The 22,264-nt window shown below is 43.5% G+C and overlaps 1 long non-coding RNA gene across 1 annotated transcript; it reads left to right on the top strand.

Annotated features, from left to right (window-relative positions):
• Window positions 1-4,003: 4,003 nt before the first annotated feature.
• LOC119964834 lies at window positions 4,004-13,182 on the top strand. The gene is made up of 2 exons (XR_005460379.1): window positions 4,004-4,599; window positions 12,877-13,182. It is a non-coding gene; the product is annotated as an uncharacterized LOC119964834 (long non-coding RNA).
• Window positions 13,183-22,264: the final 9,082 nt, after the last annotated feature.

The raw sequence follows: 22,264 nt of genomic DNA, 5'->3' as shown, positions 1-22,264 counted from the left end.
TGACCTTTTGTAGTTTCCTGCGGTCTTGGGCAGAGCAGACTCCATACCAAGCTGTGATACAACCAGAAAGAATGCTTTCTATGGTGCATCTATAGAAGTTGGTGAGGGTTGTAGCTGACATGCCAAATTTCCTTAGTCTTCTGAGAAAGTAGAGTCGTTAGTGGGCTTTCTTAACTATAGTGTCAGCATGGGGGGACCAAGACAGGCTGTTGGTGATTTGTACACCTAAAAACTTGAAGCTCTTGACCCTTTCTACTTCGTTCCCATTGATGTTGACGGGCATGTTCTTCACTATGCTTCCTGAAGTCGATGATAATCTCCTTTGTTTGTTGACATTGAGGGAGAGATTATTGTCGTCGCACCAGTTCACCAGATTATCTATCTCATTCCTGTACTCTGTCTCGTCATTGTTTGAAATCCGACCCACTAAGGTGGTCATCAGCAAATTTGAAAATCGAGTTGGGGAATTTGGCCACGCATCGGTGTATAAGGAGTATATTAGGGGGATGAGGACAAAGCCTTGTGGGGCACTGGTGTTGAGGATGATTGTGGAGGAGGTGTTGTTGTCTATCTTTACTGATTGTGGCCTGTGGGTTAGAAAGTTCAGGATCCAGTCACAGAGGGAAGAGCCGAGGCCACGGAGTTTGGAGATGTTTCGTAGGAATGATGGTGTTGAAGGCTGAGCTGTAGTCGATAAATAGGAGCTGACATAGGTGTCTTGTTATCTAGGTGTTCCAGGGTAGAATGCAGGGCCATGGAGATGGCGTCTGCTGTGGATCTGTTGCAGTGGTAGGCAAACTGTAGTGGATCAAGGCAATCCTGGAGGCTGGAGTTGATTCGTGCCATGACTAACCTTTCGAAGCACTTCATGATGATGGATGTCAGAGCCACTGGACGATAGTCATTAAGGCACACTGCTTGACTTTTTTTGGTACAGGGATGATGGTCATCTTCTTGAAGCAGATAGGGACCTCAGATTGTTGTAAAGAGAGGTTGAAGATGTCTGCGAATACCCCGCCAGTTGATCCGCGCAAGACCTGAGTGCTCGTCCGGGTACCCTATCCGGACCAGTGGCTTTCCATGGGTTGACCTTCGAGAAGGCTGCGCTGACGTCTGCAGTGGTGATCTCAGATACAAGTTCATCTGTGGCTTCTGGGTGGAGGGCTCGCTCTCGCTGACCTCTTGCTCAAAGTGGGCATAGAATGTGTTGAGCTCATCAGGGAGGGGTGCATTGGAGCTGCATCTTGGCGCCTGTTATGTCTTGCAGACCTTGCCATAGATGGCGGGGATCCGTGTGGCTAGCCTGGGACTCGGGCTTGGTCTTTTGGCATCTTTGATGGATTTCTTTAGATCATATCTGGCTTTCTTGTGGAGGTCAGGTCGTCTGACTTGAAAGCCTCAGACCTAGACTTCAGCAAGCAATGGATAGCCCCGTTCATCCAGGGTTTCCGGTTGGGAAACACGCGGATTTGCTTCTTTGGCACACCGCCTTCTACACACTTACTAATGAAGTCAGTTACTGTAGTGTCGTACTCGTTCAGGCTGATCGCAGAGTTTTTTAATACTGACCAGTCCACTGATTCTAAGCAGTCCCGTAGGAAATTGTCCTATTCCTCAGACCAACAATGCACAACTTTCTTTGACAGATTCTGCCGCTTTTTGCTTATAAGCAGGGAGCAGGAGCACAGCCTTGTGGTCAGATTTGCCAAAGTGTGGGCGGGCGATAGAGCGGTAGGCAAATTTGATATTTCTGTAGCAGTGGTCCAGGATGTTTGGGCCTCTTGTGGAACAGGTGACGTCTTGTGGTAACTTGGTAGTATGCTCTTAAGCTTGGCCTGATTGAAGTCCCCAGCTACAATGAACAAGGCCTTGCAGGATGTTTCGTTCCAAGGCTATTGTGCTGGTGAATATTTCGTCCTGTGCGATTTTCACATTCGCACGGGGTGGGATATAAACTGCCGTCAGGATAACGGAGCTGAACTCCCACGGAAGGTAGAAGGGGCGGCATTTTAGCATCAGGTATTCTAGGTCCAGGGAGCAGAAACTAGACAGTGTTGCTACATCTAGGCACCAGGAGGTGTTGATTCGGAGGCAGACCCCACTTCCCATGCCTTGCCTGAGGCCGCCGTACGGTCCATTCGGTGGTTTGAGAAGCCCTCTGGTTGTAGGGCACAGTCCGGTGAAGCAGGTGAGCCATATCTCCGTGAAACAGAGCACACAGCAGTCCCTTAGTTCTCTTTGAAAAGTGAGTCTGGCTTTAAGTTCATCTAGCTTGTTTTCTAGAGATTGGACATTAGCTAGGAGTAAGCTAGGCAGAGGGGCTTTGGGGCCGCTTTGTTTCACTCTCACCTGCAGGCCTGCACGTTTTCCACGCTTCCTGGAGTGACTGCTTTTTTTCGAGCCTGGGAGACGTGAGAGTATGCAGTGTTAAGGGAATAGTTGTGTCCAATGAGGTTATTCACTCTGATCGGTGTGGATGGAGGATTTGTTGCCTTGGTTGCGGTTCCTGCGTTGGTAGGTGGGTCTGCGCAGTCTGTTCCGGGTTGCTGTCGGGCTGCGGTTTGTCTTCACTGGTTTGGTGGATGTCTAGACCACGCTCCGGCGTGGATGGGGTGAAGGCCGGTAAGTTGATGATGTCTCTGGGTTCACAGTTGCAGATGTGGCGATGGCCGGGTCCGTGTGTTGGGGCCACAGCGTCCTTTCCAGATTTCGGTCTTCCTTCAGAGGACGGAGGATCTCTAGACCTGCAAGTAAATTTAAAAGCAGTATTAGTGATGGTTAGGCTGTGGGAGTTGAGTTTTAGGACTGTCGGGCGACTGTAGAGGGGTGGAGTGGAAGGAGTGCTTGGGGCCTGCGGGAGGTCACAGCTGTCTGGGTCAGAGGGGTTGGGAGGAGAGGGGGAGGGCTGCAGCTGCTGCGATGCTGGTCTGGTCGTTGGTGAGCAGCAGAGTGGAGACCCCGGCTTCTGTGGTGTTTTCCAGGTCTCTGGGAGCCTGCAGAGTGAAGGCCCTGGCTTCTAGGGTGTTTTCCTGGTCTCTGGCAGCCGTTGCAGGGGAATTCCCAGGCCTGGGACTGCAGCTCCGGCAGCTGCTCACATGTGGCCGGCTGGTCCGAGTCGATTTCAGGTTGTCAGTTTCAGGCGTCTCCAGGGTCCTAAAGATCACCAAATCTGCAAGTAATTGAATAAGAACATTGTCAAAGAGTTTAAAAGAGTTACAATGAAGTTTTAGAAGCACAGAACGAGAGTAAAAGATGAATTAGAGGGTATGCTGGGCACAGCTTGCAAAAAGTCACCTCGCTCTGGCGCCATCTTGAATCTTGAAAATTTTGATTAAACATTGCCACAAATTGAATGTTTTATACAAACTTAAACCTTTAGTGATGATACAAAGGACATCTCCTTAGACCACATTGTATTACCTATTTAATATGAACAGGAATAGGCTACTTAGTCCCTCAGGCCTGTTCCATTATTCAGTTAGGTCATGCTGATCTGTGCCACAACTTAATTTGCCTTTTCTTTGCATTTCTCAATATCAGTACCTAACCAAAAGCTACCTCCATTTTGACATTTTCAGTTGATCTACCTGCACCCCAGCCTCTGGCACCATAATCCATGCTAATTGTGAAACCCGGGATCTGCATGAGTTATTTCCTTTCCAGTTTCCTGAATTCATGCCTGCGGAAGCAGCCGGATTATCGATTAGATTTGACTACAAGCAGCTGTCAGAAAATGATGCCTCAATTTTGTTGATGATTAACCTGGGGGATTTTTTTTTTAATAAGACCATAATTTCTCTGTGGAGTAATTTGACTGGAGGCTGAAGAAATTAAGTATTTGACTTCCAACCAAATGGTCATGTGGTACATACAAGGAGCTTACCCTTGCACTCACTCATTCTTATGCACTATTTTGCACATGTTCTCACTTGTTCTCTCTCACACACACACACTAAATTTTGCCAGTTTTAAATCAACCACAATAGTTGCTAGATGATGCAGAAAGAACATGTTCATTTTGGGTACTTCCATGGGATTTGGTATTTTTTTAAAAATTATATATGGTTATGGTACGGTACATTTGTGCTGTACCTAAAAATTCACATACAAGGGGATTAGCAGTTATGTGGAGAAGGCAGGAGAATGGGGATGAGAAAAATATCAGACATGATTGAATGGCTGAGCAGCTCGATTTGCCGAGTGGCCAAATTCTGCTCCTATGTCTTGAGGTTTAATCTTTGGATAACTGGGACCAGATGCTCTGAAATGAGGCTTAAATTGAATTAAAGACTATTGTCTGATTAGTTATGTCAAATATATTGTCTTCATCTTTTCGATATAAAGCACTTTGGGTCAGCCTGAAAAGTGTGAAATAAATGTAAGTTATTTCCTTAAGTTTTGCCTTGTACTCCTTTGTTACACCTGGATTAATAGTTGCACGTGTCATTCTCTCCCAGTAAAAGCATTCCATCTCAAGTATGATGAAATGCGTCTGGATCCAAATGTTCAGAAGTGGGATGTGACTGTGCTGGAACTAAGCCACCACAAGCGCCATCTTGACAGAGCTGTTTTGCTACGTTTCTGGGAAACTTTGGATAGGTGAGTAGCAAATCAATTATATCTGCAGTATTATCCATAGATTTATAGGAATAAACAGAATCCACAGTAGCACTTGCATTGAGGCCCCAAGTAAATATATACTATTTAATCTACATATTAAATTTGCATAACACACTTATCATGCCTTTCAGAAATTAATTAGAGATTTTTCTGTAATTTATTTTATCATCATGACATGTATAGGCAAACCTGGCAGCCATTATAAGCCAAGCAAAATCCAAGAGGCAGCAATGACTGATTTGATAATCTTTATTAGTGTCACAAGTAGGCTTACATTAACACTGCAACGAACGGTAGCACAGTGGTTAGCTTCATACCTCCAGGGTCTCGGTTCGATTCCTGGCTTGGGTCACTGTCTGTGTGGAGTCTGCACGTTTTCCCCGTGTCTGCGTGGGTTTCCTCCGGGTATCCAGTTTGCTCCCATAAGTCCCGAAAGACTTGCTGTTAGGTAATTTGGACATTCTGATTTCTCCCTCTGTGTACCCGAACAGGTGCCGGAATGTGGCAACTAGGGGCAATTCACAGTAACGTCATTGCAGTGTTATGTAAGCCTACTTGTGACAATAAAGATTATTATGAAGTTACTGTGAATGGGCAGCACAGTGGTTAGCACTGCTGGCTCACAGCGCCGAGGACCCAGGTTCGATCACAGCCCAGGGTCACTGTCCGTGTGGAGTTTACACATTTTCCTGTGTCAGCGTGGGTCTCACCCCCACAACCCAAAGATGTGCAGAGTAGGTGAATTGGCCACGCTAAATTGCCCCTTAATTGGAAAAAAATAATTGAATACCCTAAATTTATAAAAATAAAAAAAATGCTACTGTGAAAATCCCCTAGTCGCCACACTACAGCGCCTGTTTGGGTACACTGAGGCAGAATTCAGAGTGTCTAATTCACCTAACAAGCACATCTTTCAGGACTTGTGGGAGGACACCGGAGCACCTGAAGGGGAAGCACGCAGACACGGGAGAACATGCAGACTCTGCACGGACAGGGACCCAAGCCGGGATTTGAACCCGGGTCCCTGGCACTGTGAAGCAACAGTGCTAACCACTGCTATTGTGCTGCCCAAAAGCATTGGTTTTAGATGGAACATTGACCATGAATTTCCTGTGCTCCTTTAAATTGTATGGCCTGGATTTTCCTTTGAATTGCTGTACATTTTGGGAGTGACAAATTAACGAAAATGCCTTCTATTCCTTCACAAAAAGAACTGCACCTGAATTTTCTTCCCAATAAATCACCAGTTTCCTCTCCTGTTTCCTGTCGGCCTATTCTTTTTTTTAAGATAAATTTAGAGTACCCAATTCTTTTTTTCCACAGTTACAGGGCAATTTGGTGTGGCTAATTCACCTACCCTGCACATCCTTTTTGGGTTGTGGGGGTGAGACAAATGGGGTTGTAACTTCCAGGTTTGCCAAAGTTGGATGTGGGGGGTGGGAGGGTCCCCAAAGATGTGCTGAGGAATCCCAGTCGGAACTTCCCAGGTAGGCATTTGCACAGCAGTTGTCCAGAAACACTAACTTCCCCCAGACAATTGTGCTAGGAACCATCTGAAAAAGTGATTTAAATCGCTAACTTGGGATAGTTCCGCCAGGATTATGTGAATAGTTACTCCAAAAAAATCAATAGATTTTCCCCACTAACTATCCATCCCCCACCCCTATGTGAACCAATCCCTGACCTCGCTGGACCACTCTGACCCACCTTAACACCCCCAATCTGGACCATCCTTACCCTTAATCTGACCTGAACCGACCCAACTTTGTTGGGCCTCCCATGGCTGAGCAAGCACCTCTGACCAAATCCGATCCCTGACCTGATGAGACCACCAACCCGGCCCAACCCCCAACCCAGCTAGAGCACACCCCAACCTGACCTGACTCTCTTTGGGGCTGGTTTAGCTCACTGGGCTAAATCACTGGCTTTTAAAGCAGACCAAGCAGGCCAGCAGCACGGTTCGATTCCCGTACCAGCCTCCCCGAACAGGCGCCGGAATGTGGCGACTAGGGGCTTTTCACAGTAACTTCATTGAAGCCTACTCGTGACAATAAGCAATTTTCATTTTCATTTTCATTTCATTTCATTTTCATTTTGCCCTCTCCCTGTCCTGGTGTGGCGTCTGCAGTGACCAGTAATGCCATACCAACATCTGAATCTCTCGAAGTGTTGAAATTAACTCTCTGCCACCATTTGCAAGGACAATGAAATCCACACAAATTCATTTCAGTCCACAAGTGTGGGCAAAGACTCGGAACAAAACTAATTGATTTATTAGAGACCAAATGATCCCTCAACATCTTGGAATCCGAGTGAAACTGTGTTCAAAGCAGCTATTGAAGCATTGGTAGCTTCCACTTCAGAAGCCACCTCAGAAGTTCTCCTTAGCACATGATGTTCACCCGTCATTCCCTAAGCTGTCATGGTTTCTAGGATATTATGCACTTCATCAGAAATGTATAGAAAATATGGTAATACTAAATAATCCCATTTGTCTATTATTTTAATCATATACAGAGAGAATGTCTCCACTAAATGCATACAAAACTATTGCTCCAAAATCATTGTTCTCGCGTAGATTTGGATTCCAAAGTTACTCAGCCAAGGTTGGCAGTTTCCACCTCTTCCCCTGCCCCCAACACCTTTCTTTGAAGCTTTGGTCTTTCCCTAACTTTCTTTCTCTCTCACACACATGCACACACACCCTAGACACACACACACACACACACACACACACACACACAAGCACATCTGCTCCCACATCCTCATTTTCACTGGTGCTCAGTGGATCATCAGACAACCCAACTCCACTGAACCATTAGAAAATGTACGACTCATGCCGCCTGAAATCCCTGGCGGCAGTTACTTCTGCCACCTTGTGAGAAGTGAATTTACTTTTAACTGGTGCTGCAGCAGATGGACTTTCCATCCCTCGCATGCGTTGAACCAATGAACGTTAGTTTAATGGCCCCAAGCTTTTGACCACAGACTCACCCCATCACTAAGGCCATCTACTTCCATCCTCTGTAACATTGCCATACTCTGAGAGTGAAAGGTGATCTGGCAAGGTGGGATGGTCTCCCTCTGTCGCTGGCGGTTAAAATGAACGTGTTGCCGCGATTTCTGTTTATTTTCCAATGTCTGCCGATTTTCCTGCCAAAGGCCTTTTTCAGAGAGATTGAGGGAAGGATTACTTCGTTCATATGGGGAGGGAAGGTGGCCAGAGTTAGAAAGGTGCTGCTACAGAGGGGAAGGCAGGCAGGGAGTTTGGGTCTTCCGAACCTGATGTATTACTACTGGGTGGAGAAGGTGCGGAGCTGGGTCAGAGGGGTTGATTCCCAGTGGGTCAGAATGGAAGAGAGTTTGTGCAGGGGTTCGGGATTGAAAGCACTAGCAACAGCGCCGCTCCCGATGGCCCTGGGGAAATACTCGGAGTCTGGTAATAACAGCTTCATTGAGAATTGGAGGCAGTTTTGCCAACACTTCAGGTTGGGGGCAGGGTCAAGGGAAATGCTGATTTGGGGGAACCACAGATTAGAGCCAGGGAAGTGGGATGAAAATTTTCGGAGATGGGGATTAAGACACTAAAAGATTTGTTTCTTAGAGGTCGGTTTGCAGGATTGAAGGACTGGAAGCGATGTATGGGCTGGAGCAAGGGGAAACGTTTAGATACATGCAGGTTCGAGATTTTGCCAGAAAGGAGATACAGAGCTTCCCGGTGGAGCCAGCCTCCACATTGCTGAGGAGGTGCTGTCGACAGGGGGACTGGAGAAGGGGGTAGTGTCGGCGGTTTATGGAGCTATTTTGGAAGAGGAGAAGGCACCACTGGAAGGGATCAAAGCAAAGTGGGAGGAAGAGTTGGGAGAGGATATAGAGGAGGGGGTCTGGTGTGAGGTGCTCTGGAGAGTGAATGCCTCCATCTCGTGTGTGAGGTTGGGGCTGATACAGCTGAAGGTGGTATACAGAGCACACCTCTCGAGGGCGAGGATGAGCCGATTCTTTGAAGGACTAGAAGATGTGTGTGAACGTTGCCGGGGGGGGGCGCTAATCACGTTCCTATGTTTTGGTCCTGTCCAAAGCTAGTGCATTACTGGAAGGAGGTTTTTAGGGTAATTTTTAAAGTGGTGCACATGAAACTGGACCCGGGCCCCTGGGAGGCGATATTTGGGGTGTCGGACCAGTCAGGGTTGGAAACGGGTGCAGAGGCAGATGTGTAGCCTTCGCCTCGTTGATCGCCCAAAGGCGGATCCTGATAGGTTGGAGAGCAACCTCTCCACCCTGTGCCCTGGCGTGGCGGGGGGACCTGTTGGAATTCTTAACTCTTGAGAAGGTTAAGTTTGAACTGAGGGGAAGGATGGAGGTGTTCTACAATTTATGGCATTATTCATTATGCACTTTCAAGAACTGGATAACATCGAACATTAGTTGGGGCGTGTGGGTGGGAAGTTTGGACGGAGGGTGGCTGTGTGTTTAATGGCGACTATGGGTGATCCCTAATTCCTTTTTGTCATTTGTTTGTGTGAACATGCGGGCTAATGTTCGGATTTTGGTGGGAGGATGGGATCGTTGTTATTGATATGGGGATTGCCATATTTGTTACTGATTATTGTTTATTGTTGGTGTAAATTAGGGCGACAATGTGAAAAAGGAGAAGGATAAAAAATACTAAAAAAAAATCGCCTTGCTCTGCCCTGCCTCGCTCACCAGCTGTTGAAACCTTTGTTCGTACCTTTATGACCTCTAGTCTTGACTATTCCATTGCTCATCTGGCTAGCGTCCCATCTTCCTCTCTACATAAACTTATGGGCCCATCCAAATCTCTGTTGCCATATCCAACTTCCAACAAGTTCCATCACTCCTATGTTCATTGGCCTATATTGGCTTCCAGTCCGTCAAAGTCGCAACTTAAAATTCCCATCCTGGCTTTCAAATGCCTCTGAAACCTTTTCTCAATCCTATCTGTGCAGCCTCTGACAAAAGTTAGAGACCTTCTAATTCTGACCTCCCACTAAGCCCCAATTATAATTTCACCATTGGCAGTCATACCTTCAGCGGCAAGGGCTGGAAGCTCTGGAATTCCCTCACTAATCCAATTAATCTTTTACCTCTTCTCACCCTTTCAGATGCACCTTAAAGCGAACCTCCTTGATCTGTATTAATATCTCCTTTTGTGTCTCGATTTTAAACTCAGTTTGATCATGCTCCCATGAGCAGTTTGCAATGATTTACTATATAAATTTAAATTTGTTGTTGCAAAGACATTGTGGCACATCAGCAGCAGTTTACTTTGGCAAGTGTTCAGACTGTCCCGTGACAGATCTACTAATAGCCAAAATATTTACTCGAAGCACCAGAAAAGGCAGATATATCCTTCAGTTAATTTTTCGTCAATGCAGTACAATACTTCCTTAATACTGATGAATCAGCCTAGTGCTTAAGTCTTGAAATTTGTGTTGAAACTGAATATTTTCAAAATCCCTTTGTTAATGGAGCTTGAAAAACCAAGATCAGTCTTAAAAACATTTTATTTGGAGTGTAATCATCTTGTGTGTAATATTTAAACCAGAATGTGCGATGACAATTCATTAGTTGCTGATCCATTCACTGATAAAATAACATGAAAAGCAGGAGATTTGCTGGTTGGCTAAATTCTCGGTAGCCGCACTTGGGATTCCTCAATGCTAAATGCATTAGTGACACAATACTGTTCGCAATTCCATCATTGCGTAGTACTTTGCCGACAAACCTGCTCATGTCTTGCAAGCACTTTGCCAAATGATAGCGCCACTTAACTGTTTTTAATCTTAGTTGACCTGGATTCTTCCAGTGAAGAAAATTCGATGAAAAATTATGCAGGATCTTCTTCTTGGCAATCTATCAAGCTAATTCATTTCCTAAGCGCAGTAACCCGATCTATGATTCATGGGTCCCTCATAAATGGCAAAACCATGAAAAATCCTCTCTACATAATGTCTTTGATTACAGCATGCCTTTCAATGGCTTCCAAATAATGTATTTTCTTAGTGTGGGCTGGTGAATGGGGTGGGAGAGAGATGGGTGGTACAGTGGGAATGAACAAGCTGAGCATAAAAAGTTGAAGTGTGTATTTTTGAAGCATTAGGTTGTTCTCAAAATCAGTGCAAATAAAATGATTGAAAAGAAGGAAACAATAAGGATTCTCAAAGCGTTTAATTTTCTCTTGGTAGAATTGAAACTGTCTGGAATGAAGTAGAAGTTTTGTGTTGGAATGAGCTTGTGAAATAAATTGAAGCATGATAAGTATATAAACTGTTAAAACATTCAAGACATTATTTTTAATATCTGTTGCAGTGAAATTAATGTTGGGCAGAAAATTAATGAACATCAATCCAACTTCTAAATATACACATCTGAATTTTTTAAGAATGGACACAAAAGTCTTTTTCATATTGAGGTCAATTATAATTCTTTGTGCACAAAAGAATCTTAAACTATACTTGGGGCCAGTGTGCCGATGAATGGCAGATGGAGTTTAATTTGGATGAATGTGAGGTGACGCATTTTGGTAGATTAAATCAGGGCAGGACCAACTCAGTTAATGGTAGGGAGTTGGGGAGAGTTACAGAACAGAGATCTAGGGGTACGGGTTCATAACTCTTTGAAGATGGAGTTGCAGGTGGACAGGGTGGTGAAGAAGGCATTCAGCATGCTTGGTTTTATTGGTCAGAATATTGAATACAGGAGTACGGACATCTTGTTGAAGTTGTACAAGACATTGATAAGACCACACATGGAATACTATGTTCAGTTCTGGTCACCCTATTAATAATAATAATCACTTATTGTCACAAGTAGGCTTCAATGAAGTTACTGTGAAAAGTCCCTAGTTGCCACATTCCGCCACCTGTTCGGGGAGGCCAGTATGGGAATTGAACCTGCGCTGCTGCCTTGTTCTGCATTACAATCCAGCTATTTAGCCCACTGTGCTAAACCAACCCCTATTATAGGAAGGATATTGTTAAACTAGACAGAGTGCAGAAGAGATTTATGAGGATGCTACCAGGACTTGATCGGCTGAGTTATAAGGAGAGGCTGGGTAGGCTGGGACTTTTTTCCCTGGAGCGTAGGAGGCTTAGGCGTGATCTTATAGAGGTCTATAAAATAATTAGGAGCATAGATAAAGTAGATAGTCAACACCTTTTCCCAAAGGTAGATGAGTCTAGAATTAGAGGGCATAGGTTTAAGGTGAGAGGGGAGAGATATAAAAGAGACCAGAGGAGAATTTTTTTCACACAGGGTGGTGAGCATCTGGAACGGGCTGCTAGAGGCAGTGGTAGAGGCGGGTACAATTCTTTCCTTTAAAAGGAGTTAAACAGTTACATGCGCAGGGTGTGGAGGTATCTGGGCCAAATGCGGGCAATTGGGACTAGCTTAGTGATATAAACTGGGCGGCATGGTCAAGCTTGGCCAAAGGGCCTGTTTCTATGCTGTAAACATCTATGACTCTATATCTTTAAGATCTTTATATCTATTTAATATCACCAGTTCTGACTTTATTATAGTTTTAGTTTTTAAATGCAACTTTTATAGGCTGGATAAAATAATACTTATTCAATTTGAAATGTCGAGGAAGGTTTGGCTAGATGCCACAGTGGAGAACAACTGCCAACATGTAGACTGCAGTTATACAGTGAGGTACAGATACATTTCATTTGTTTATCTTAGATGGAATATTTAACAACCAAATTTATTTACTTCTAATCACTTTCACACTCCATTATTAGAAGGCGTGCAAGAATATTGAAAGTTTTCATGGCTAACATTTGTGCATCTGTTGTAATTACAAGTCATGAGCTGAGTCTTCTGTGATAAGGCTGATGTATTCACACACAATGATTTCCTGTTGGTGTGCTTATCTCCTCTGCTCCATTTCTGGAGGTACAATTCATTGTTCTACACAGAAGGTTGTATACACATTTTGCATGCATGTCATTGTCCAGATTCAGCCCTTGGTGCCGTACCATAAAACATTCAGCTTGGACTTCAAGGACATGTCAATATGTAGAAAACTGCAATGCACCATCATTTATATCGAAAGGTTGTGTCTATTTCTCGAGGGAGAAAGCATGATGCGCAAATTGTCAGCATTGGATTCTTTTACTCAATTCACCAGAGCCCATTTTCTTTCTGCAACTATAAACATCTTTGCAGCTATTCATTCTAATTCAGGGAGTTTTTGTAACTTCAATAATTTTGGTTTTTTTTTACACACAACAGGTACCTGGTGAAGCACAAATCCCATTTGAGATTCTAACTTGTCTGAAGCTCTGTGGTTGCTGCCATTCATTTCTGGGAGATTGGAGGAGATCTACAAGAGACACGTATATCTTGGGACTAAACTATTTCATTGGCATGTCTACGTTTGTCAAGAGCAGTGACAGTATAGTGTGGGTCAACCTGACATGTCTTGTATGCGATACTTGTTTGAAAATTTTTATTGCATTAGGGAATTGATGTCTGAAACAATTAGACATAAACAATTGTGCTTATACTACCAGTTTTCCAATGGTAGATTGACTTCTAGTCTGCAAACTCAAATTTGTATTTTATTCTATTGTGAGTGTTTATATTCATTTTTATTTTCCAGGCAGCACTATTTTTTAATTTTACTCCATCCTTTATCTTTTCCAACTTTCTTTTTACAATTGTTTAATGTAAGCTACAAATTGTATATCATCACTGCTGTGGGGTAGGGATTTCTTCAAACCGTTCTCAGGTAGAATAAGTGGTAAAACAGCCATAGATGACATAGGTTGACTAATTTCTCTCTTGTTTTTGTAAAATATTACAAAATTATACATGTATGTGCAGCTGCCTTGAGCTGTGATGGGGCTTGAACAATCACTTGGTTATTGTCAAGGATTTAGGCAATGCAGGGACAAAAAAACATAAGGTCCATTATTCCTATTATGAAAAAAAATAATTGGAAGCCCTGAGCTTTAGAGCATTGACTGAAAGGTAGGTAATAATGGTTTGCAACTTTGATACCTATCATATGTACTTGGCTTTCTAAGCACGAATGTGAAACGCTGATGGTGTACTTTCAAGTTCTGTACGACAAACTTCTTCAAAGTCCATCTAGTCCCGACATAGAAATGATTAAGAATCCAGTTGTGCTGCTTGCTGACATGAGATAAATATATACGTAAAGTACCATTTTGTTGCTGTTTTCATTACACTTCCATCAGTGTGCTGAAAGAGTTCACATTTATTTCACTCTTCTTTAGGGAAAAAGAGAGAGATTTTATTTTTTGAAGGCTCAGAAATGCAAGCAGTACCAGTAAAACCTTTATAAAGCTGTTGGTAATGAGCATTTTTAAAATTAGTAGTGAGGATATAGTGCTTTCGAAATGTAATGTAGCAAAGTTTTTCTCATTGTGATACATAGCAGGTGTTGCACTGATGCAATGTATTTATTTAAAATGTGATCATAAATAATAACAAAAAAAGCAACAGATATAGCAAGTTAATAGTTGAGCTGAAAATTACGTAACGAGAAATGGAAGTACTTTAAAATAATGCCGACCACAGCATGGGATAGTGCCAAAATGAACAACTGTCTATTTTCCTAATATGAAATTCAGTAGCTTAAAAAAAACTTGAGCACAGCATCTGATTTAGCAAAAATATCTATTTGAAGCTGTTTGGCCAGGGTCAAAATAAATTACCTCCCTCATGCCACACCTTACTCGATACTGTTGTCTGGTTTGAACTGGAAAGTAGTGTTGTACATTCTACCCTACCATATATTCTGCAGAGATCCTGCAGTTTAGGTGGTTGAAACCCAGTTGGATAGATGGATTTTTAGATTTAACTGCTGGGTTGAACGACCGAAATAAAGTGGCAATGGCACTGAAGCTGGAAAAAAAAATCACAGTTGAAGTAGGCTAATGATACTTATTTATTGAATGCTATGCTCTAAAACTTAAGAATATCTTTGTGTTGAGTAAGTGTAACAGTATCCAAGGTCAAATGCCAATCGTGATATAGTTTGCCGAACAGTGAATAAGTGTTATGTCAATGATGCTTTATTTTCAGTGAAGCTTGTAGGAACTAAATATTACACTTCTCTTATCCATTACTGAACAAAAAATAAATGAGAATAAATCCGAACCACAAAGGTGGAAGGAAAAATCCAGTTCATATCCAAACAATTCAATTTTCAAAAATAGTCTAAAATTTAACATTAAAATTATCCATTTAAATTGAAATTTGATAGCAGCTATTATGTCACCAAGTAAAAGCAAAGCAAACTAAGAACAGAGTTGAATGACTGTGTTCATTTCGTTATTAAATTACCTACTGTGATGCCTTTGATGTAGCCACAGTGAATGACCCATTGTCATTTGGGTGAGCAATTGTACAAGCTTCATGAGAAAACAGATGCCAGAACAGCTTGCGTAAAATTGCTGACCGAGAGTGGTGGGCTTGGAGGAAGAAAATCACAGCAATGTTGGGAAGATGTAGCTGTTCTGCACCTTCTTGAAGAATAAATAGGTTGTAAGCTTCCAGGCGTCACTAGTTGTGAGTGATTTTCAGTGTCTCACCTGCCTCAAGTTGCTAATTCACTTTATATTTCATGGTGAAAATTACTGGTATATGATGCAATGTTAAGTCTACAATTTCACAATTTAAAAACATTGACAGTTTCACTCACAGGTGATTTGACATCGACATTACTTCCACACTGTTAAAGTAACCAACTGAAAGTCACATACAGTACCTCAAATCATAAGTCATACACATTGAAGTTGATCTAAATCTTCACTGCTTTCATCAATATTCATCATACAATTTGAACCTATGGTGTTTCTGTTTATTCAACAAAAAAGTTGATTTCTGCCTTTTTGTAAAGTGTCTGCCAAAAAATGAGGTTGTTGTATGCGTGTTCATTATTTAATGTAGCTGCTGTAATGGTTTAGTGAAATTAAGCTCTTTGGATCTTATTACTATTAATGTCAACAATATTGATCTGTTTGCTTTCAACTGTCCCACACAATAATTCAAGGAATGTGAAGTCATGGGCTGTAACGTCAGGCAGTGAGGTGAGCAGCTCCTGCTCGGTGGCACATTGTCTCCTTCTCCCAGTTTTTAAATTTAAAAAATGTGTATATTTTTTTGCTTTATTTTGTAGTGAGAGATATACAACAAAAGGCTCTATTTTCACAAGTAGGGTTTTTTGTACCAATTGTAACACGTGGGAAACTATCTGTAGCTTTCACAAAAATGCATAAAACTGCAATATGTTAATGCTTTTGTGCAGGTTTCTAAAATGCCATCCACTGAAAAATACTTATTGGTTAGTTTACGATTAAATCTGTAACAAGGTCACACTTGTGCTATTGTGGTTTAACCCAAATGGAGTCAGAAGCACAGATTAAAAGCGACCAAAAAATGGAACAAACTAAACACACATGCATCCTTTGGGGAAGGGAGAGGTTTTAAAAGAAATTGGTTTTTATTATATGACAAATAAAATGATGTAAAATTTACAGTAGTTTTCATTTTGCAGTTCATTTGTGTCATTTCAATGGTAACGTATTGCTGCTAATCAATATTTTTCACCAATACGTGCTTTATAAATGTGGAAGGCTTTAACCAATCTCAAGTTCTTTTTATGTGGCTCTGTGCTGCTTAAAATGGTGCAAAGGCATTGCACTTTCACACAGTGACTAATTGTAATTGCTACACAAACACAAGTTTGGAGATGCTGTAGATTAGTTGCATCAATAGCAGGATATAACTTGTGTGTGTATAAGGAAGCGGAAATAGCATAATTTCAATTGCACTGAACAGTGGAGAGCTAGCAGTGTTGGGCCAAGAAATTTGGCTCTGTTGTGTCGCAGGAGGCCCTTTGAATCAGGTGCGCAGCTGACTTTGCCTGCACTGTACCCTGTGTTGGGAAGGCCTTGGGCGTGCCACGCGTATTCTGAGAGATTCGCAACTGACCAGATTGTGAAGTTAAACAACTGTTCTAGATGATTTGCTGTGCAATTTACAAGCTTGGACCACAAAGGCGCATGTAATATATCTGTTTATGATTAATCCCAAAAGGTGGAGGAATGATAGTCTCACTGGAATAGTAATCCAGAGACGCGGGGAAATACTCTGGGATCCCTGGTTCGAATCCCACCATGACAGATGGTGAAATTTGAATTCATTAAAAATCTGGAATCCTCGGGTGCCACAGTGGTTAGCACTGCTGCCTCATGGCGCTTCGGACCCAGGGCCGATCCTGGCCCTGGGTCCCTGTCTCTGCGGAGTTTGTACATTCTCCCCGTATCTGCATAGGTCTCACCCTCACAACCCAAAAAGATGTGCAGGGTAGGTGAATTGGCCATGCTAAATTGCCCCTTAATTGGAAAAAAGAATTGGATACTTTAAATTTTAAAAAAAATTGGAATCATGGAACCATTGTCGATTGTTGTCTAAACCCATCTGGTTCACTAATATCGAGAACGTAGACCATACAGTGCAGAAGGAGGCCATTCGGCCCATCAAGTCTGCACCGATCCACTTAAGCCAGGGGTGGGCAAACTACAGCCCGCGGGCCGCATGCGGCCCGCCAAAGGTCTTTATGCGGCCCACCAAATTTTTTTTTTTTTTCTAAGGTTAATGGGGGGGGGCTGTTGGGTTACTTACTGGTATAGGGTGGATACGTTGACTTGAGTAGGGTGATCATTGCTCGGCACAACGTCGAGGGCCGAAGGGCCTGTTCTGTGCTGTACTGTTCTCTGTCCTGTATGAGGCGCCCAGAATCATAACCGGGTGAAGTAATTATTTTACTTAATATACTATGCGGCCCTTTAAAATTGTGAATTTCTGAATGTGGCCCTTGCACGGAAAAGTTTGCCCACCCTGACTTAAGCCCTCACTTCCACCCTATCCACGTAACCCAATAACCCCTCCTAACCTTTTTGGACACTAAGGGAAATTTAGCATGGCCAATCCACCTAATCCTTTAGGGAAGGAAATTACCATCCTTACCTGGTCTGGCCTACATATGACTCCAGACCCACAGCACTGTGGTTGACTCTTAAATGCCTCTGAAACTCAGTTCAAGAGCAATAAGTGCTGGCCCAGGCAGCAATGCTCACATCCCATGAATGAATTTTTAAAAAGAACATTAGTCCAGCTGCAGGGGCAATGCACCACATACTTTATTTAAAGGGGCAAATATTCAACTTGTATGCTAGACAATTTAGGCTAACTTATGCTCGAGTGAAATTTCTGGAAATGCTGTAGTGTGTTTTTTTTTTGTGGAGGTGTTGTGGTCTGTTGCTGGATTTTTTCACCTGTCCACAGAAAAATTGTAGCAAGTTGGGCTGGAGTTGCAGTGCCTGTGGGTCAGCAGCGTGATGGGGAGTTGCAGCAGGGATTGCACCGAGAGGATGCTCTGGACAATGCCCTCTACTTATTGGAGCCAGACCTCTGCATGCTCTTTGATAGTGAGAAGAGGCTGTCTGGCAGGCAAACAATGCACCCAGTATCTGGTGTGCATGGCCAACGGCACTCTTTCCTCAATACTGCCCTATTGAAGTCTTCAGTTAAGTCCTCTCTAGCAGAACTCATTGTGTGACTTCATTGTCTGGTGTGCTAAAATATAGACTATCCTTTTTCCCTAGCCTGGGCACAGCCCACTGTTGCCCACCATGAGCTGATCCCAACACCTGGCGCAGGTGGTGCAATATGAATATCTAAACAAGTGACTGTGATTACCGGATCAAGTGATGGGATCTCTTCGTTAGTGCAATGATGATACTTCCTCCTGGGGCTGCTGTGGCAGTTTTGGGGAGCCTGAAAGAAAAATCAGGAAGGGAAAGTTGAGGTAAGGAAAGGATGGTATATGTTGAAAAGCAAGATATAGATGCCACAAAATCAGCAGCTTGCATATCTTTTTTAATTAATTTACGGGATGTGGGTGTCACTGATTAGGCCAACATTTATTGCCCATCCCTAGTTGCCCTTCTAGTTGTGGTGAATTGCCTTCTTGATCTGCTGCACTGTGCTGTTAGGGAGTGAGTTCCAGTATGTTGCCTCAACGACAGTGAAGGGGCAGCAATATATTTCCAAGTTGGGTGACTTGGAGGGGAACCTACAGGTGGTGGGGGTTCCCAGGTATCAGCTGCTCTTGTCCTTCTAGGTGGTAGTGGGTTTGGAAGGTGTTGTCTAAGGAACCTTGGTGAGTTACTGCAGTGCATCTTGTAGATGCTACACATGGCTGCCACTGTTCATCGGTGGTGGAGGATTTGAAAGTTTGTGGAAGGGGGAACAATCAAGCGGGCTGCTTTGTCCTGGATGGTGTGAGCTTCTTGAGTGTTGTTGGAGCTGCACTCATCCAGGCAAGTGGAGAATATTCCATTACACTCCTGACATGTGCCTTGTAGATGGTAGACAGGCTTTGGGTGGGGTTCAGGAGGTGAGTTACTCGCAGTAGGATTCCCAGTCTTTGGTCTGCCCTGGTAGCCACAGTATTAATGTGGCGAGTCCAGTTCAGTTTCTGATCAATGGTAACCCCAGAATATTGATAGTGGGGGATTTAGCAATGGTAATGACATTGAAAGTCAAGGGACAGTGGTTAGATCCTCTCTTGTAGGAGATGGCCATTGCCTCAGACTTGTGTGGGGCGAATATAACTTTCCACTTATCAGCCCAAGCCTGGATATTGTCCAGGTCTTGCTGCATTTGGACATGGACTGCTTCATTATCTGAGGACTCATGAATAATGCTGAACATTGTGCAGTCATCTGCAAACATTCCCACTTCTGACCTTATGATGGAAGAGAGGTCATTATGAAGCAGCTGAAGATGGTTGGGCCTAGGAGACTACCCTGAGGAAGTCCTGCAGTGATGTCCTGGAGTTAAGATGATTGACTTCCAACCATAACAACCATTTTCCTTTGTGCCAGGTAGCTGTAATGACCCAAGGCTGTAATGAGATCAGGAGCTGAGTGACCATGGCGGAACCCAAACTGAGTGTCCTTGCGCAGGTTTTTTTGCTGAGTAAGTGCTGCTTGATAGCACTGTTGAAGACTACTTCCATCACTTTGCTGATGTGGCGAGTAGACTGATAGTGCGGTAATTGGTTGGGTTGGATTTGTACTGTTTCCTGTGTACAGGACACACCTGGGCATCTTTCCACGCTGCTGTGGAGATGCCAGTGTTGTAGCTGTACTGGAACAGCTTGGCTAAGGGTGCGGCAAGTTCTGGAGCACAAATCTCAGTACTATTGCTGGGATATTGTCAGGGCTTATAGCCTTTGCAGTCACCAGTGCCTTCAGCCATTTGCTTGGTATCACATGGTGTGAATCGTATTGGCTGAAGACTGACATATGTGATGCTGGAGACCTCTGGAGGAGACCAAGATGGATTATCCATTCAGCACTTCTGGCTGAGATTGTTGCGGATGCCTCAGCCTCGTCTTTTGCACATATGTGCTGGGCTCCTCCATTACTGAGGATGGGGAAATCTGTGGAGCCTCCTCCTCTCGTAAGTTGTTTAATTGTCCACCACCATTCACGGCTGGATGTGGCAGGACTACAGAGCTTAGATCTGATGCATTTGTTGTGGAAACGCTTAGCTCTGTCTATTACTTATTGCTTATTCTGTTTGGCACACAAGTAGTCCTGTGATGTAGCTTCACCAGGTCAACACCTCATTTTTCGGTATGCCTGATGTTGCTCCTGGCATGCTCTCCTGCACTCATCATTGAACTAGGGCTGATCCCGTGGCTTGATGGTAATGGTAGAGTGGGGGATATGCCAGGCCATGAGGTTGCACATTGTGGTTGAATACAATTCTGCTGCTGCTGATGGTCCATAGTGCCTCATGGCTGCCCAGTCTTGAGTTGCTAAGATATGTTCAAAGTCTATCCCATTTAGCACGGTGATAGTGCCACACAACACTATATCATGTTGGAGAGTAGGATAAGGGTGAGCTGAGAACAAGCAAAATGCAGGAACATACCATACTTTTAAAATTCTCAGCGATTCCCCAGGTGCCTTGGACCTTGTTGCAGTTGTCCCCTTGATGGGGAAATTCCTCTCCCCCATGGGGTTCAGGAGATGTAGGTATCCTTGTTACCCCAGTTCTATTCTCAGCAGTTATGGCCAACCTTTTCCTGCAAGATGTGCCTGGCACAGCTGAATAGCTGGGGGATGTCGAAACGACTGGAACTGAGTGTGAGGCTGGAATCATAATCTTTATTAGTGTCACAAGTAGGCATACATTAGCACTGCAATGACGTTACTGTGAAAACCCCTAGTCGCCACACTCCGGCGCATGTTCGGGTACACTGAGGGAAAATTCAGAATGTCCAATTCACCTAAACATGTGTTTCAGGACTTTTGGGAGGAAACCCACGCAGACACGGGGAGAACGTGCAGACTCCGCACAGATAGTGACCCCAGCCAGGAATCGAACCTGGGACCCTGGCGCTGTGAAGCCACAGTGCTATTGAAAGATGTGTGAGGGTAAAGTAGAGTACCTGGATTTTATTATGACCAGGTGAAAAGGAGTGAATGGCTCTCTCTTAGTGAGTCTCCTCGGTTGGTCACAACTAAGATTTAAGTTTTTTTTCACAAGGACAAGCCTTTTCCGAATTTAAATGTGCTTAAACTGTTTAACCTATGAGCAAACAGGAGCCAATCAAACACTGTTTTCTTAAGTCACAGAGCAAATTTATTAGCCTCTAAACCCGAGAGGAAAAAATAATAAAAATGCTACTTCGCACACACAAAGGATTAGAAATAAGGGTAGTTTGAGTCGAATGAAAAGAAAATTAAAATAATATATGGTTAAGTGTTCTTTGACTGGGTGTATATCTTTAAGCTTTGCAGCTGACTTGGATTAACTGGTTCCGTGGGTGTGGTCAGATGTAGATGATGTTGCATTAATGAGATAAAATTGTCTTCTGAATTGGGCAATGCATTTTTTCTAGAAGAGAGACAGACCAGCTTTCAGTCTGTTTCTTTGGCTGAAAACTTTCATGCAATCTCTGCAGTGGCTGCAGCCTGGCCTATTAGACCTCACCATTTGTGTATTCCCAAGGGATTTCTGGTGGGTCTGTCATTGTTGCAATATCAAACCCTTTGCATTTTAATGTCTCTTTCTTAGACAATTATCTTTTTCGATAAACCTCCGAATGATGGGCGAAAATCCTTCACACTTCGCTGAGGATGACTTGTTTTACTTCCACTTTGGAAGGTCGCCTTGCATTTTCAAGTAGTTTGTCTAATTTCAAATTGCAAAACTTGCAGTCAGTTGAAAGATTGAAAATCATATTTTCAAACTTTCTAGCGGCATAGCTTTGTGATAATATTAGGTAAGCCCTCAGTACCAGGAATTGCTGATGGATGAATGATGGGTTACGCATCGACCAACATGATAGGTTGCTAGTGTTGTGGGGATGGCCATCCATCCCAGGCTCATGGGATTACTAAACTTCTTGTGACACTGCTGTCTGATCCTGTGGGGCTCGTCTCGAGGAGTTAGCTACCTGCTCCCTTTTCCTCCAGAAGGTGATCATTGAACGGGCTCCTGGCCAAGCACTGAGACAGTGAACGTAGGGGTCCTGTTTCTTCCCTGGTGCTCTATTTGTGCAATA

The sequence above is a fragment of the Scyliorhinus canicula genome, chromosome 4 (genome assembly GCF_902713615.1).
Source record: "Scyliorhinus canicula chromosome 4, sScyCan1.1, whole genome shotgun sequence".
NCBI classification, from domain to species: Eukaryota; Metazoa; Chordata; class Chondrichthyes; order Carcharhiniformes; family Scyliorhinidae; genus Scyliorhinus; species Scyliorhinus canicula.
Note: the sequence above shows the minus strand (reverse complement) of the source record. Positions and strands in the feature narration are given on the sequence as shown.